General features: G+C 41.4%; 1 protein-coding gene across 1 annotated transcript in view; it reads left to right on the top strand.

Annotated features, from left to right (window-relative positions):
- The first annotated feature begins 1,645 nt into the window (after nt 1–1,645).
- lrrc2 (leucine rich repeat containing 2) overlaps nt 1,646–16,878 on the top strand; it is a 49,372-nt gene continuing 34,139 nt past the window's right edge. Inside the window, exons 1-2 of the mRNA XM_052462643.1 lie at nt 1,646–1,735; nt 14,155–14,217. The gene's annotated coding sequence lies outside the window, so the exon portion shown is untranslated. The remainder of the gene's footprint in view (nt 1,736–14,154; nt 14,218–16,878) is intronic.

Raw genomic sequence — 16,878 nt, 5'->3', positions numbered from 1 at the left:
AAGCATGGAATATGGCATCCCCTAATATCACTCAACACTCTCTGATTATCATATCGGATTCCCTAAAGTTTTTCCAGTCCTTCTCAGATCAGGGATATACACATGATTACATGGACTAGCTATGGACAAGCCATGGGGTTATGAGATATTAGAGTGCGCTTTTGCTTTTGTGGTTAGAGATTCTTATGGCCAAGTACTTTAATATGATTGTCAGTGTAAGTTGTCCTGAGATGCCCTTAGTGTTAACATTTTGCTCGTAACAAAATCATGATCTGTTACATGTAGCATGTGCGTCGAAAGTGATATCGCCTAAATTGTGGAAGTTTTATCACTCATAGCAGGATGTATTCCTAATCCAAATATGAAGAAGAAAAGTTCTGCAAAAACATAAATAAATAGACCTTTGTTTCCCTTGAGTAACCTTTCCTCATATCCTGTGCAGTATTCTTATAGCACAAAAGTGTATCCCTTCAGAATGTCCAACAATTCTTACTTGGTGAGAGCACTACTTTTCTTCCTCATGTCTTCAGTTTCTGTCCTTTGGTCGTGTTTAGCAATTTTTTGTTCCCAGAGATCTTTTATAAAAAGCTTATCATGAATAAGAGCCACATTCATTTCCTAGAAGAAAATACACATCTAATTAGTTAACATGGACTCAAATAAATTCTGCTAGATTTGATTCTGGTTTGAAAAAGCTACGCAATGTCCCACATTTCTCAATGGCTCAAAAAATCAATGTCAATTATGTTTACTCTTGACAGTAATACATTTTTCATCTTGAATATGTATTTGTATAGTAGTAGATAGTAGCTACAGTATATGTAGTCAGATATTAGTGATGAGACAATGAGTTCCAAACAGCTGGACTAATAAGAGGAACAGCATGCATAGATCATTAAAAACAAACCTTCTGTGGGTATGAATCTTCTTCTCCCAAAGAGCCTCAATGTCACAGGATGTACTGTATAGTCCTGTCGTGGTGGATGTGGTGCCGATGAAAGTCTCCCCTCTTCCGCGCCCCCTGCTGAGCTTTATTTAAGTGGAGACAACATAAGACCTTCGTGTCATCTGGCCTTTTTGAGAAGAGTTTGGAAGGGAGGGGGAAACATAACGTTACTTCCCTTTGTTACGTCTGATGACATTATGTTTAGAGGGGACCTATAGTAGAGCTGTAGTAGTGCTCAGCTCAGCATTAGGGGCCTCCCACACTGGCCTTATTCTAATCGCCCCCACTACTCCAATGACACCAGCACCAAAAGAAGGATTGGCTTGTTCTGTTCATTCTGGCATCAGTCATTTGATATCATCCCCTTTTATTCAATTTGAATGGCTCGCGCCACATTTTAAGACGGTGGCCCCTGAGAGGCTAGAGCAGCAAGGCTAGACTGGGTAGCTGTGGATCGTGTTACTTGTAAAACTGATGAATGTATCAGGTTCTAATTTATGACCAGAAAATCCTTGACATCTTCTTGACAACTCCTTGACTGCTTATGACAACCTCAATGATTGGATGGCATTGAGGTAAAATGAGGGCAGTCCAAATGATTAGCCAAGCAAGGGAAGTTTGCAACGTAAGCCCCTCAGCCCTCGTGTTTAGTCGGCGTTGCAAGTGTACAATTATGTTCACTCCGGGGCCTGAAACTCCCCATAATTCAATTTGCGACAATAGTACATCCGCTAAGAAAAGTCTGTGAAAACTTCAAAACAACGTCAATGGAGAAGTCAACATACAAATGTAAGTAGAAACAAATGCAAATAAGTTTGAAATTGTGCTACTAATGCACATGACGACACAAACACGTCTGGTAAAAAGTAAATGTGTTTTTGTTTGGTTATCTTTTGGAAATTGTAGAAATAAAAAAATGTTCCTTCTTCAGAAGTTCCAGCTAGGCAGGCAAATGTTAGTTAGCTAATTCATTTGCTAGGTTTCATACAGTAGGCTTATATTAATGATATATTTAATATAAGTAGACATGCACTCATAATTGACTGTGGTGCATATAAAGCACCCACAAGCTACCGGTGGCTGAAAACACAATCATTGCGGGATGAATGACGAATTTCCGGCCAAGGGTGGTCCATTTAAAAATCATTCCTTCCTCTCTTGCCCATTGCCCTGCAAGTTTATTCTCGTCAGACGTCATGACACGTCATCAGAAGTGTCTACTTAATTTGAGGACTGAGGGGATAGGGTGTGTCTTCTTAGTGTTTGGACCGCAACCAGTGTCTTTATATTGCAAGTGCAACAGTTCACTTTACCTCAATGCCATCCAATCATTGAGATTCCCCCTAAGTGGACGAGGGTGTATTTTAAGTGTTTGGACCGCAGCCACTGTTTGAAGCTACAATTGATATTAAGTGTTTTTTGTGTGTTAACTGACTGCAGATGAGTGGTAATAGTAATTGTTCTGAAAATGTTATACTGCTACTACTCCTTTGTTTTATCTCTCTGAAAACAATTGCGCAAGACAACACTTAGCCTAAAAAATGTTTAAATGTGCCCCACAGAAAATGTTTTGATATCCCTACAAATTCTTAAAATTGAATTGCATTTATTTTATCTTTGCTTAAAAACTGTAAGTTTTATATAGTCATCTATGCCACCTTGACATGACTGGTTGATGTATACAATATAGATACATTTCACAATAAATCTGATTCATTAATTGAATTTTACTATTATAATTTCTCCTCTTTGTCCATAGAACATTTTTGTTTTCTTTGTATAGTGAACTTAACCTGTCTCAGATAAACAGGGCTATAAAATCCAAAATAACTTTTCATCACATGGATCTTTTTAATATGAATAGGTTATAACATCTAAAAAGCTCAATAAATCATTGCCATATAAATCAACCACAACAATCAAGCCACCACTCACATGCTGAATGAGGTCTAAAATTAAGACAATTGGTAATCCACTCCCATAGTATTGCACCAGACATGTCCAAGGCAGAACGACGACAACATTTACTTCAGCCAATCAGTGAAAGGGGCACAGAGAACATTGTGTGGAGCGAGAAAGTGATCTATGTTGGCCATGAGGCAATTAACACTGGTGGTCAGTGTAGCGAATACTTTTTTGAGAGGGTAGCTGTGATGATAAATGTGATAACACATGTCTGACATTTAATTTCCTCTGGGTGTGACACACTGTACGCCAACAGTATTAAAAATAGGTAACAAGGGTTGTCATGTGGTCTATTTTGGGTACAGCCAGAGCCTTTGCTAATGTACTATAATTACACTATCATTCCCATATACTGATTCAGTTGTCATTGGATACAATTTTGAAGAGTAATCAATCAATAATTACCACGATAAGTACAGTTATAATAATATAGGCATCAATCATTATTGAAGATATCCAGCTATGTGAATGATATGCAAACTCTCAAGGAATTAGTTGGGACTGAGAGTGAAGAGAGCATTCACTCACACACTTCAGACTCATCTTCCATTTAAAACAAAAGCACAAGAGACAAATATTTTGTGAAAGGCTAGAACATTTCTTGTTGATGAAAAAAACATGATTTGAAATAATTCCAAATGATAATAGTGCTGCATTAAAAGGAACTCGCATTTCATCGCTCCTTTGTTCTATACAGAATATCATAATATGAAGGTGGAAACAGTTTAGGAAGTGCAAATGAATCCAAAGATTAAACTGGTATACAGTGCATTCGGAAAATATTCAGACCCCTTGACTTCTTTCACATTTTGTTTCAGCCTTATTCTAAAATGGATTAAATATCAATCAGGCCTTTATGGTAGAGGGGCCAGACAGAAGCCACTCATTTACATTTACATTTAAGTCATTTAGCAGACGCTCTTATCCAGAGCGACTTACAAATTGGTGCATTCACCTTATGACATCCAGTGGAACAGCCACTTTACAATAGTGCATCTAAATCTTTTAGGGGGGGTAGAAAGTGTGGTAGAGTGGTAGAAAGTGGCTTTAGCAGCAGAGACAGAGGAGGAAAATGTAGAGAGGAGGGAGTGAAAGGATGCCAGGTCCGCAGGGAGGCGAGTTTTCCTCCATTTCCGCTCGGCTGCCCGGAGCCCTGTAAAAGGCACCTAAAGACTCTCAGACCATGAGAAACAAGATTCTCTGGTCTGATGAAACCAAGATTGAACTCTTTGGCCTGAATGCTAAGCGTCACGTCTGGAGGAAGCCTAGCACCATCCCTATGGTGAAACATGGTGGTGGCAGTGTCATGCTGTGGGGATGTTTTTCCGAGGCAGGGACTGGGAGACTAGTCAGGATCGAGGGAAAGATGAACGGAGCAAAGTACAGAGAGATCCTTGATGAAAACCAGCTCCAGATCGCTCAGGACCTCAGACTTGGGCATAGGTTCACTTTCCAACAGGGCAACGACCCTAAGCACACAGCCAAGACAATGCAGGGATGGCTTCAGGACAAGTCTCTGAATATCCTTGAGTGGCCCAGCCAGAGCCCGGACTTGAACCCGATCGAACATCGCTGGAGAGAGCAAAAACTAGCTTTGCAGCGATGCTCCCCATCCCCATTGTATGTCATTAGAAACCACATTTGTTTAAGCAAGTCAGCCATATCAGCTATGTTTTTTTAAAGGCAGTAAATTAGGCTGAATTAAATGTTTCGCTGCCAGACAAGGCTCTGCTGATAGCCAGGTGTAGCAGAGGTAAGGTGTTGGGACTGCTGTTGGGATAGCTTTATGTACAGTTGAAGTCAGAAGTTTACATACACTTAGGTTGGAGTCAATAAAACTCGTTTTTCAACCACTCCACAAGTTTTTTGTTAACAAACTATGGCTTTGGCAAGTCGGTTAGGACATCTACGTGTTCTGTCTCCTAAACATGAATGTACTTTAGTGTGAAAAGTGAAAATAAATCCAAGAACAACAGCAAGGGACCTTGTGAAGATGCTGGAGGAAACAGGTACAAAGTATCTTTATCCACAGTAAAAACGAGTCCTACATTCACATAACCTGAAAGGCCGATCAGCAATGAAGAAGCCACTGCTCCAAAACCACCATAAAAAAGCCAGACTATGGTTTGCAACTGCACATGGGGACAAAGATCGTACTTTTTGGAGAAATGTCCTCTGATCTGATGAAACAAAAATAGAACTGTTTGGCCATAATGACCATCGTTATGTTTGGAGGAAAAAGGGGGAGGCTTGCAAGCCGAATAACACCATCCCAACCGTGAAGCAGGGGTGGCAGCATCATGTTGTGGGGGTGCATTGCTGCAGGAGGGACTGGTGCACTTCACAAAATAAATGGCATCATGAGGCAAAAAATTATGTGGATATTTCAAAGCAACATCTCAAGACATCAGTCAGGAAGTTACAGTTTGGTCGCAAATGGGTCTTCCAAATGGACAATTACCCCAAGCATACATCCAGAGTTGTGGCAAAATGGCTTAATGACAACAAAGTCAAGGTATTGGAGTGGCCATCACAAAGCCCTGACCTCAAACCTATAGAACATTTGTGGCCAGAACTGAAAAAGCATGTGCGAGCAAGGAGGCCTACAAACCAGACTCAGTTACACCAACTCTGTCAAGAGGAATGGGCCAAAATTCACCCAACTTATTGTGGGAAGCTTGTGGACGGCTACCCTAAACGTTTGACCCAAGTTAAACAATTTAAAGGTAATGCTACCAAATACTAATTGAATGTATGTAAACTTTTGACCCACTGGGAATGTGATGAAAGAAATTAAAGCTGAAATAAATCTCTACTATTATTCTGACATTTCACATTCTTAAAATAAAGTGGTAATCCTACCTGACGTAAAACAGGGAATTTCTACTAGGATTAAATGTCAGGAATGATGAAAAACTGAGTTTAAATGTATTTGGCTAATGTGTATGTAAACTTCCGACTTCAACTGTATGTCCTAACAGTTTGTAGGCACCGTTTGTCACCATTAAAGTGCAATTGATGTATTGTTTAGTGTTGTGTTGATTAATGGCTTTGCTGGCATACATCAAATAATGTTTTGGGGAGATTGCCCCACCAAGATGTACATGCTAAAATCGCCATTTGATGGAATAAATGATGCTGAACTTCACAGTGTGGTGAAAGTGAACACAGTGATGAGCTTGATGCTGCTTTCCAATAAATAAGTCCGTTTGGAGGAAAATGCTCAAATTCCAGAATATTCACATGAAAATATATTCCCAATTGGATGGAAACCTAGCTACTGATGTTCTTTTCTATACATAAGATCATACATAATTATTGCCTGATGATCTTCTGAACAATACATACCTTTCTGATGCATTTCAGTCACTTCAAACCATACTTCCTTCAGATTGAAATACTGTCAAAAGTACTGTCAGACTAATTTGTAATAGACTGTCATAGCCTCAATTAAAATAGTAAACATTGGCCATTGATTACATCACTTTTTTATTTAGATATTTTTAAATATCAAAATGGGGTCTCTCTGGGTGTAGCATAAGATTGGTAACACATTTATGGGGTCCTTATTACAGTGTAATTAGGGGTTCACAGTAAACTGTGAAACCTATTGTTGTTAAAAAAAACAATTATTGACCTTATCAATTAACTCAAGCATAGATTTTTTTTTTTTTTTTTTGGCACACTAGAGGACATGAGTAACTTGGTCAAAAATAATGGCACCAATTGGCCTATAGGTGGCGTCGTTATAAGCAGTCTCACATAACCCCTCATATCCACTGCCCCGTTTGACCTAGGGCCTTGTTTGTAGGTCTGTCAGGATATATTTTCCTCCATCTTGGAAATTTTGGAAAACCTTTGAAAAACGTATTCTCATGATCCATAAGTTCAAATAACACCACAATGTGTATGTAGGCCCATGGTATATCTCTTAACTTAGTTTGATAAAAAGCTAAGGCGTTGGTTAAGAGATGGCTGAGTTATTGACAAATAAAAAATCTGATTTTAGGTGTCTATTTAAACCACTGTAAATCCACTCCACAGTGGCCTTTCAACTTGTTATCGCTACCATGGGAGTCTCTAAAATGAACATTTCAACAGCTTCTTATCTCAAATTATTTTGTGATTCCTCCAGGCCGGTACATGCGTTGCTTTCTGTAAGTATGGACAACCCCACTGGGCACAGACGTCAGTTCAACGTCTTGTCAACAAAAAAGGTCACGATGTCATTGGATTTAGGTGAAACAAATACCAAATTCCTTTACATTGTTGACTTTTTTGAAATTGAATCAGTTTCCACGTTGATTCAGCATCGTCACATTGAATTTTGTTGAAATTATGTGGAAACATTGATTCAACAAATATTTGCCCAGTGGGATGGAAAGTGTGTACAATTGAAACCAAGGTGTGACATGGCAACCTCATAATGTTGTTAGGGGAAATTCCCCCAAATGCACTATGCTTTTAAAATTGTACCTTTGATTTATAATATTTAATTAATGTGCAACTTTCACAAGTTTTCAACCACAGTGTTCATATTAATAAAATTATCCACATAATGATGTTGAAACTTTTTTGTTTCTTGGTGTCACAGAATGCCTTTTCTGAATGCCTTTTCTTTTTTGGTGGGTGGCCCTTGGACTAGAACTATAAATATATTTTTTAGACATAATAAACAGTTATGGTTCAAATTGAGAGATAGTCATTCAGTGCTTGCCAAATTGTGAGCCTATTAGGCTTGGTTGATTAATGGTTTATAAATGCACTTTAAATAGTCATAAGACAACCTCTTTTTTAAGGGTTTCACGGTTGAAGCCCATTCTCATTTTTGGATGAGATGCATTGGTGCATTTATATGTCACAGAAATTAAGGCATCATGTCAAGATCTGCCCATCTGTGCAACGCGCTCTAAAAAAGGAAGACCTCAAACTTGCCCACAATTTGTGTTGACACTGACATGAAAGTACGCAAAGAATGGGGATTGAGACAAAGGTTGTGTGCAAAATCCAGACATAAGAGATTGCTACGAAAGAACCAAGTGTTTGAGCAGGAAAAGGGAAGATGGCAGAAGTGGATGCCAGGGTTGCAAGTAGCGGTACATGGGTAAAATTACTGGGGAAGCCAAGCCAGTAAAAAAAGCTATATTTACAACCCATGTTATGATAATTGCTTTGTTTGCTCTATAACCCATTCGTTCATACACCAACTTGATATTGCCTACAATAAGGCGGAAACAACAAAAACAACCCCCCCCCCCAAAAAAAACAATCCCCTGAATGTTACACATACACAATCCATGTCTCAATTGTCTCAATGATTAAAAATCTTCCTTTACCTTGTCTCCTCCCCTTCATCTACAGTAATTTGAAGTGGATTTAAGTGACATCAATAAGAGATCATAGCTTTCACCTGGATTAACCTGGTCAGTCTACACTGTGTACACAAAAGTATGTGGGCTCCCCTTCAAATGAGAGGATTTGGGTATTTCAGCTACACCCAGTGCTGACAGGTGTATAAAAATCGAGCACACAGCCATACAATATCCATAGACAAACATTGGCAGTAAAATGGCCTTACTGCCAAGAGCTCAGTGACTTTCAACATGACACCGGCATAGGATGCCACCTTTCCAACAAATCAGCGCGTCAAATTTCTGCCCTGCAAGAGCTGCCAACTGTAAGTGTTGTTACTGTGAAGTGGAAACGTCTAGGAGCAACAACGGCTCAGCCACGAAGTGGTAGGCCACACAAGCTCAGAGAACAGGACCGATGAGGGCCGAAGCGCGTAGCACGTACAATTTGTCTGTCCTGGATTGAAACACTCACTACCGAGTTCCAAACTGACTCTGGAAGGAATGTCAGCACAATAACTGTTAGTCTAACTGAGCTTCATGAAAGGTTGTTTCCATTGCCAAGCAGCCGCTCAGAAGCCTAAGATCACCATGTGCAATGCCAAGCAACGGACGGAGTGGTGGAAAGCTGGCCGCCATTGGACTCTGGAACAGTGGAAACATGCTCTATGGAGTTATAAATCACGCTTTGCCATCCGGCAGTCCGACTCGGTTTGGCAGATGCCAGGAGAATGCTACTTGCCCGAATGCATAGTGCCAATTGTAAAGTTTGGTGGAGGAGGAATACTCGTCTGGGGCTGTTTTTCATGGTTCGGGCTAGTCCCCTTAATCCCCTTACATTTCAGTGAAGGGAGATCTTAACTTAACTGAATGTAATTAAATAAGAACATTTCATGGTCCTGTTCTTTTTTTTAATGAAGAGCACCTACCTATGCATGTGAAGCTTGTTTATGTTAGCTGTGAAAGCTTTCGTCCCCAAATCACTGCAGTGTAAAAAAAATAAGAAGAAGGATTTGGCCATGTTTCAAATGTGTGCAGATGGACAGAGTAAATCAAATCAAATTGTATTTGTCACATACACATGGTTAGCAGATGTTAATGCGAGTGTAGCGAAATGCTTGTGCTTCTAGTTCCGACAATGCAGTAATAACCAACAAGTAATCTAGCTACCAATTCCAAAACTACTACCTTATAGAGACAAGTGTAAGAGGATAAAGAATATGTACATAAAGATATATGAGTGAGTGATGGTACAGAGCGGCATAGGCAAGATACAGTAGATGGTATTGAGTGCAGTATATACATATGAGATGAGTATGTAAACAAAGTGGCATAGTTAAAGTGGCTAGTGATACATGTATTACATAAAGATGCAGTAGATGATATAGAGTACAGTATATACATATACATATGAGATTAATAATGTAGGGTATGTAAACATTATATTAGGTAGCATTGTTTAAAGTGGCTAGTGATATATTTTACATCATTTCCCATCCATTCCCATTATTAAAGTGGCTGGAATTGAGTCAGTGTGTTGGCAGCAGCCACTCAATGTTAGTGGTGGCTGTTTAACAGTCTGATGGCCTTGAGATAGAAGCTGTTTTTCAGTCTCTCGGTCCCAGCTTTGATGCACCTGTACTGACCTCGCCTTCTGGATGATAGCGGAGTGAACAGGCAGTGGCTCGGGTGGTTGTTGTCCTTGATGATCTTTATGGCCTTCCTGTGACATCGGCTGGTGTAGGTGTCCTGGAGGGCAGGTAGTTTGCCCCCGATGATGCGTTGTGCAGACCTCACTACCCTCTGGAGAGCCTTACGGTTGTGGGCGGAGCAGTTGCCGTACCAGGCGGTGATACAGCCCGACATGATGCTCTCGATTGTGCATCTGTAGAAGTTTGTGAGTGCTTTTGGTGACAAGCCAAATTTCTTCAGCCTCCTGAGGTTTTAGAGGCGCTGCTGCGCCTTCTTCACGATGCTGTCTGTGTGGGTGGACCAATTCAGTTTGTCTGTGATGTGTACGCCGAGGAATTTAAAACTTACTACCCTCTCCACTACTGTCCCATCAATGTGGATAGGGGGGTGTTCCCTCTGCTGTTTCCTGAAGTCCACAATCATCTCCTTAGTTTTGTTGACGTTGAGTGTGAGGTTATTTTCCTGACACCACACTCCGAGGGCCCTCACCTCCTCCCTGTAGGCCGTCTCGTCGTTGTTGGTAATCAAGCCTACCACTGTTGTGTCGTCCGCAAACTTCATGATTGAGTTGGAGGCGTGCGTGGCCACGCAGTCGTGGGTGAACAGGGAGTACAGGAGAGGGCTCAGAACGCACTCTTGTGGGGCCCCAGTGTTGAGGATCAGTGGGGTGGAAATGTTGTTGCCTACCCTCACCACCTGGGGGCGGCCCGTCAGGAAGTCCAGTACCCAGTTGCACAGGGCGGGGTCGAGACCCAGGGTCTCGAGCTTGATGACGAGCTTGGAGGGCACTGTCGTGTTAAATGCCGAGCTGTAGTCGATGAACAGCATTCTCACATAGGTATTCCTCTTGTCCAGATGGGTTAGGGCAGTGTGCAGTGTGGTTGAGATTGCATCGTCTGTGGACCTATTTGGGCGGTAAGCAAATTGGAGTGGGTTTAGAGTGTCAGGTAGGGTGGAGGTGATATGGTCCTTGACTAGTCTCTCAAAGCACTTCATGATGATGGAAGTGAGTGCTACGGGGCGGTAGTCATTTAGCTCAGTTAGCTTTCTTGGGAACAGGAACAATGGTGGCCCTCTTGAAGCATGTGGGAACAACAGACTGGGATAGGGATTGATTGAATATGTCCGTAAACACACCAGCCAACATGTTCTGCGCATGCTCTGAGGGCACGGCTGGGGATGCCGTCTGGGCCTGCAGCCTTGCGAGGGTTGACACGTTTAAATGTTTTCCTCACGTCGGCTGCAGTGAAGGAGAGTCCGCATGTTTTAGTTGCGGGACGTGTCAGTGGCACTGTATTGTCCCCAAAGCGGGCAAAAAAGTTATTTAGTCTGCCTGGGAGCAAGACATCCTGGTCTGGTACTGGGCTGGTTTTCTTTTTGTAATCCGTGATTGACTGTAAGACCCTGCCACATACCTCTTGTGTCTGAGCCGTTGAATTGAGATTCTACTTTGTCTCTATACTGACGCTTAGCTTGTTTGATTGCCTTGCGGAGGGAATAGTTACACTGTTTGTATTCGGTCATGTTTCCGGTCACCTTGCCCTGATTAAAAGCAGTGGTTCGGGCTTTCAGTTTCACGCGAATGCTGCCATCAATCCACGGTTTCTGGTTTGGGAATGTTTTAATCGTTGCTATGGGAACGACATCTTCAACGCACGTTCTGATGAACTCGCTCACCGAATCAGCGTATTCGTCAATGTTGTTGTCTGACGCAATACGAAACATATCCCAGTCCACGTGATGGAAGCAGTCTTGGGGTGTGGAATCAGATTGGTCGGACCAGCGTTGAACAGACCTCAGCGCGGGAGCTTCTTGTTTTAGTTTCTGTCTGTAGGTAGGGATCAACAAAATGGAGTCGTGGTCAGCTTTTCCGAAAGGAGGGCGGGGCAGGGCCTTATATGCGTCTCAGAAGTTAGAATAGCAGTCATCCAAGGTTTTTCCAGCCCTGGTTGATATCATCGATATGCTGATAAAATTTAGGGAGTCTTGTTTTCAGATTAGCCTTGTTAAAATCCCCAGCTACAATGAATGCAGCCTCCGGATAAATGGATTCCAGTTTGCAAAGAGTCAAATAAAGTTCGTTCAGAGCCATCGATGTGTCTGCTTGGGGAGGAATATATACGGCTGTGATTATAATCGAAGATAATTCCCTTGGAAGATAATGCGGTCGACATTTGATGTGAGGAATTCTAAATCAGGTGAACAGAAGGACTTGAGTACCTGTATGTTGTTATGATCACACCACGTCACGTTAATCATGAAGCATACGCCCCCGCCCCTCTTCTTACCAGAAAGATGTTTGTTTCTGTCGGCGCGATGCGTGGAGAAACCAGCTGGCTGCACCGATTCCGATAGCGTCTCTCCAGTGAGCCATGTTTCCATGAAGCAAAGAACATTACAGTCTCTGATGTCCCTCTGGAATGCTACCCTTGCTCGGATTTCATCAACCTTGTTGTCAATAGACTGGACATTGGCGAGAAGAATGCTAGGGAGTGGTGCACGATGTGCCCGTCTCCGGAGTCTGACCAGAAGACCGCTCCGTTAGTGTACTTCCGGCGCCGACAGAGATGGCCGCCTAGCTTCGCGTTCCTAGGAAACTATGCAGTTTTTAGTTTTTTCCGTGTTATTTCTTACATTAGTACCCCAGGTCATCTTAGGTTTCATTACATACAGTCGAGAAGAACTACTGAACATAAGAGCAGCATCAAGAACAGTGTGTAGAAGAACAACGGTGTTGCAATAGTGGTGGGGATCATGATCCCGAGTTCCGGGAGTACCCTGTAAGGGTGAAGGAAATTCAGGTGGCAAAAGTTTGGGTGGTCAATCTAATCTCCTATGCGGAGGTGATTAAAAGAGTTGAGAAAACAAGTGACTTTGCCTGTAGACCATGTAAATGTTTGCTGCCAGTCAAAAGATACCATGTGTGTTAAGGGCGATTTTGTGGTGTTCATTCACAGTTATAAACTGTACGGCTTGAGTGTCAAAGAAACTAGACATTATTGTGGCTGCGGCAGCAATTTTTTTGGGACTTAGGAGTTTATATTGGAGACTTTCAAGGTGTACTGGCGCCAATATACCATAGAAGAAGAAATGAGAGAGAACGTAGGTTTTTCGATGAAATTTGTTTTAGCTTTTTGGATACAGTAATTGTGCTGGATGATTTAGCACAGGTAGCTAGTTAGTATTTGCCAGCTAGCCAGCCTAGTGTTGGCTAGCTTGCTAACGATAGCTTGCTAGCTAGCCAGCTAACATTATCTATGCTAAATCGTCCAGCAGAATACCAAAAACTAGCTAGCTACATTAGCTGCCATTTTTGGTAGGCCTACCAACTAGGCTAGACAGGGGGCTAGCTAACTTAGTTAACATCTCCACAGAACATACTTTCCACGCTAGCTAGTTTTCTAACCTTGACAGCTAACATTAGTTACCTAGCAAACTACCTAAAGCTGGCAAATAGCTAGCGAGCTGGGCTCTACGGTCAAGTTCTTCCCTGAACCTTGTTCTCAGGGTATCTGTACCCAAGAGTATTACGTGAAGCACATTCAGCATGTTAACCTTAGGTAGCTAGCTACATGTGTCAACACACCTGTGTATACACTCCTTGGGTATCTTTACTATTTGTTTTTTGACAACTTTTACTTTATTTCGCTAAATTCCTAAAGAGAATTATGTGCTTTTTACTCCATACATTTTCCCTGACACCCAAAAGTACTTGGGCTATCTGTAAATTTAAAAAAAGACAATTGTGCAGTCTTGTTTGCTTAATATAAAGATTTTTCAATGATTTATAATTTCACTTTTGATACTTAAATATATTTAAAACCAAATACTTTTGGACTTCTACTCAAGTAGGATTTTACTGGGTGACTTTCACTTTTACTCGAGTCATTTTCTATTAAGATATCTTTACTTTTACTCAAGTATGACAATTGGGTACTTTTTACACCACTGAGGCTATGTCCTTTTCAATGGAAACACTACTTAACTTATTAAGCAACCATTATTTGTATAATACTAGTTGAATAACACAACTAGGTATCTATGCAAAGCTACGGACTAGACCCTAAATGATAGAAATCATGATAATGATCATTACAGAGGAAGGTTTCTAGCTATACTGCGTCTGAGTCTGATGATAGCTAACTAGTAGGCTAATTGTCTTTGCTAACGATGCATTATTTTTCTCTAATTTTACCACAGATTTCCACAAGTTTTCAGACTACAGGTGTCACATTCGTCATAAGAATCGGACCAAGGCACAGCGTGAGTAGAGTTCCACATAATTGTAATAAATCGAAACTCACTGAACAAAACAACAACCGACCGACCGACCGACCGACCGACCGACCGACCGACCGACCGAATCGTGACGCTTACTGATGTGCACTAAGGAAACTATACATAGACAAGATCCCACAACACAAATGAGGAACATGGCTACCTAAATATGATCCCCAATCAGAGACAACGATAAACAGCTGTCTCTGATTGGGAACCATATCAGGCCAACATAGACATACAAAAACCCCTAGACATACAAAAAACCCTAGACATACAAAAACTAGATTACCAACTCTAGTCACACCCTGACCTAACCAAAATATATAGAAAAACAGAGATATCTAAGGTCAAGGCGTGACACCAGGATAGGAAAAATGTTTACAAGAATCAAACAGATGAAGACATAGATGTTTCCATTGTTATTTATATTGTTGCTTGTAAAAGGGGGAATACATTTCTGTCCTCTCTGAATTACCTAGCTACCTAGGCTACTCAACATACTATATATAGGCTGCAGATTTGAATCACCACTAAAACAGTTAATTGAGTAAGCCCATATCTTTGTTTAATCTAGTTAATCAAATGATTAATCCAATAATACAATCCTTATTACTTTGTAAGAAATGTAAGGTTGTTTTACATGTTGTAATAGAGTTAACTAGAAGCTCATATTTTGTTTGTTGGTATTTTCACTTGGTAATGATTAGTAAGTAGGTACTGTATATGGTAATTGCTCATTGGTAAGCTATATATGTAGTTCATGTACTATGTAGGTACACAATAATTACACATACGTACCCCTAAATGTACACTTAATTTTAACTAGCTAAATTCTGTGTTAACACCAGTAATTACGTTGTACTTAAGCAGATATTAGATTGTACTTTGCAGGCAGCATACCACCATGCATCCCAATGCTGGCTTGCTTCGGAAGCTAAGCAGGGTTGTCCCCTGGATGAGAGACCAGTTTCTGCTGGAAGTGGTGTTGGAGGGCCAGTAGGAGGAATAATAAGAATAATAAGAATAAGAATAAGAATATCCCAATGCCCCAGGGCAGTGATTGGGGACATTGCCCTGTGCAGGGTGCTGTCTTCCAGATGGGATGTTAAATCGGCGTCCTGACTCTCTGTGGTCACTAAAGATCCCATGGCACTTATTGTAAGAGTAGGGGTGTTAACCCTGGTGTCCTGGCTAAATTCTCAATCTGGCCTTCATACCATCATGGTCACCGAATCATCACCAGCTTACAATTGGCTCATTTATTCCCCCTCCTCTCCCTTGTAACTATTCCCCAGGTCATTGCTATAAATGAGAATGTGTTCTCAGTCAACTTACCTGGTAAAATAAGGGTAAAAAAATATTACATGTACTATTATGTTTATCCTCCCACCTGGATGGAGCTTCCGGAAGCCTTAAAATGAGAGTCAGGATGGGTAACGTACTATGTAAATACACATTTTTACAAGTGTGTACCCCTCAAGATACACTTCATTTTAACCAGCTAAATCCTGTGTAACAACTAGTAATTACACTGTACTTATACAAATATTACATGTACTCTATGGTGTATTAGTGCATTTATTCTCCTACTTGGATGGCGCTTCCAGAAACTTAAATTAGGGCCAGGTTGTCAGGATGGGTAATGTACTGTATAAGTACACATTAGTTACACAGGATTTAGCTAGTTAAAATTAAGTGTAACAACATTGTACTTAGGGAAACATTATGCTTTAAAATAGTGTCTTATCTGGGATGACACTGGTATTAGATCTGTTTTCTTAAAGGATCCCAACCTTAGTTACAGTTGTCAATGAATTGGATGCAGCTGGGAAGAAGCAAAACAATAAGAAAAAGTCAAGGTGTCTGAATACTTTCCGAATGCACTGTATATGATGACCATATGTGGATGTGTGTGCCTGTGTGTAGAGTTATGTTTCTTAGCCTCACTGTTGAGTTGGATCACGTGACTGGCGAAGCAACGCACATCCGTGTTGTCTCTGTACTGCTGTACTGTTTGTTGCTACTTGGCTACCTGCAAAACTTTTTCGTTTTTTTTAATAACTATTTAATCAAACTCTGTATTTAACAAGTTTACCAAGGTCTTAGTTTTGTCCTCACACAACATTTTTGAAGATACTTTTTCACCCTGGATGCTTAATCTGGACATAGGTCAGCAGGACCTACTCTTTTTTTTCTTCTTCTTCTTTGTGTTGAATTTTACCCCTTTTTCTCCCCAATTTTGTGGTATCCAATTGTTAGTAGCTATTTGTCTCATCGCTACAACTCCCCTACGGGCTCGGGAGAGACGAAGGTTGAAAGTCATGTGTCCTCCGATACGCAACCCATCCAAGCCACACTGCTTCTTAACACAGCGCGCATCCAACCCGGAAGCCAGCCGCACCAATGTGTCAGAGGAAACACTGTGCACCTGGCAACCTTGGTTAGCGTGCACTGCGCCCGGCCCGCCACAGGAGTCGCTGGTGTGCGATGAGACAAGGATATCCCCACCAGCCAAACCCTCCCTAATCTGGATGACGCTAGGCCAATTGTGCGTCACCCCACGGACCTCCCGGTCGCGGTCGGTTACGACAGAGCCTGGGCGCGAACCCAGAGTCTCTGGTGGCACAGCTGGCGCTGCAGTAC

This window comes from Oncorhynchus keta, chromosome 14 (genome assembly GCF_023373465.1).
Source record: "Oncorhynchus keta strain PuntledgeMale-10-30-2019 chromosome 14, Oket_V2, whole genome shotgun sequence".
Classification (NCBI taxonomy): Eukaryota; Metazoa; Chordata; class Actinopteri; order Salmoniformes; family Salmonidae; genus Oncorhynchus; species Oncorhynchus keta.
The sequence above is the reverse complement of the archived record's forward strand: the minus strand, read 5'-3'. Positions and strand labels throughout refer to the sequence as shown.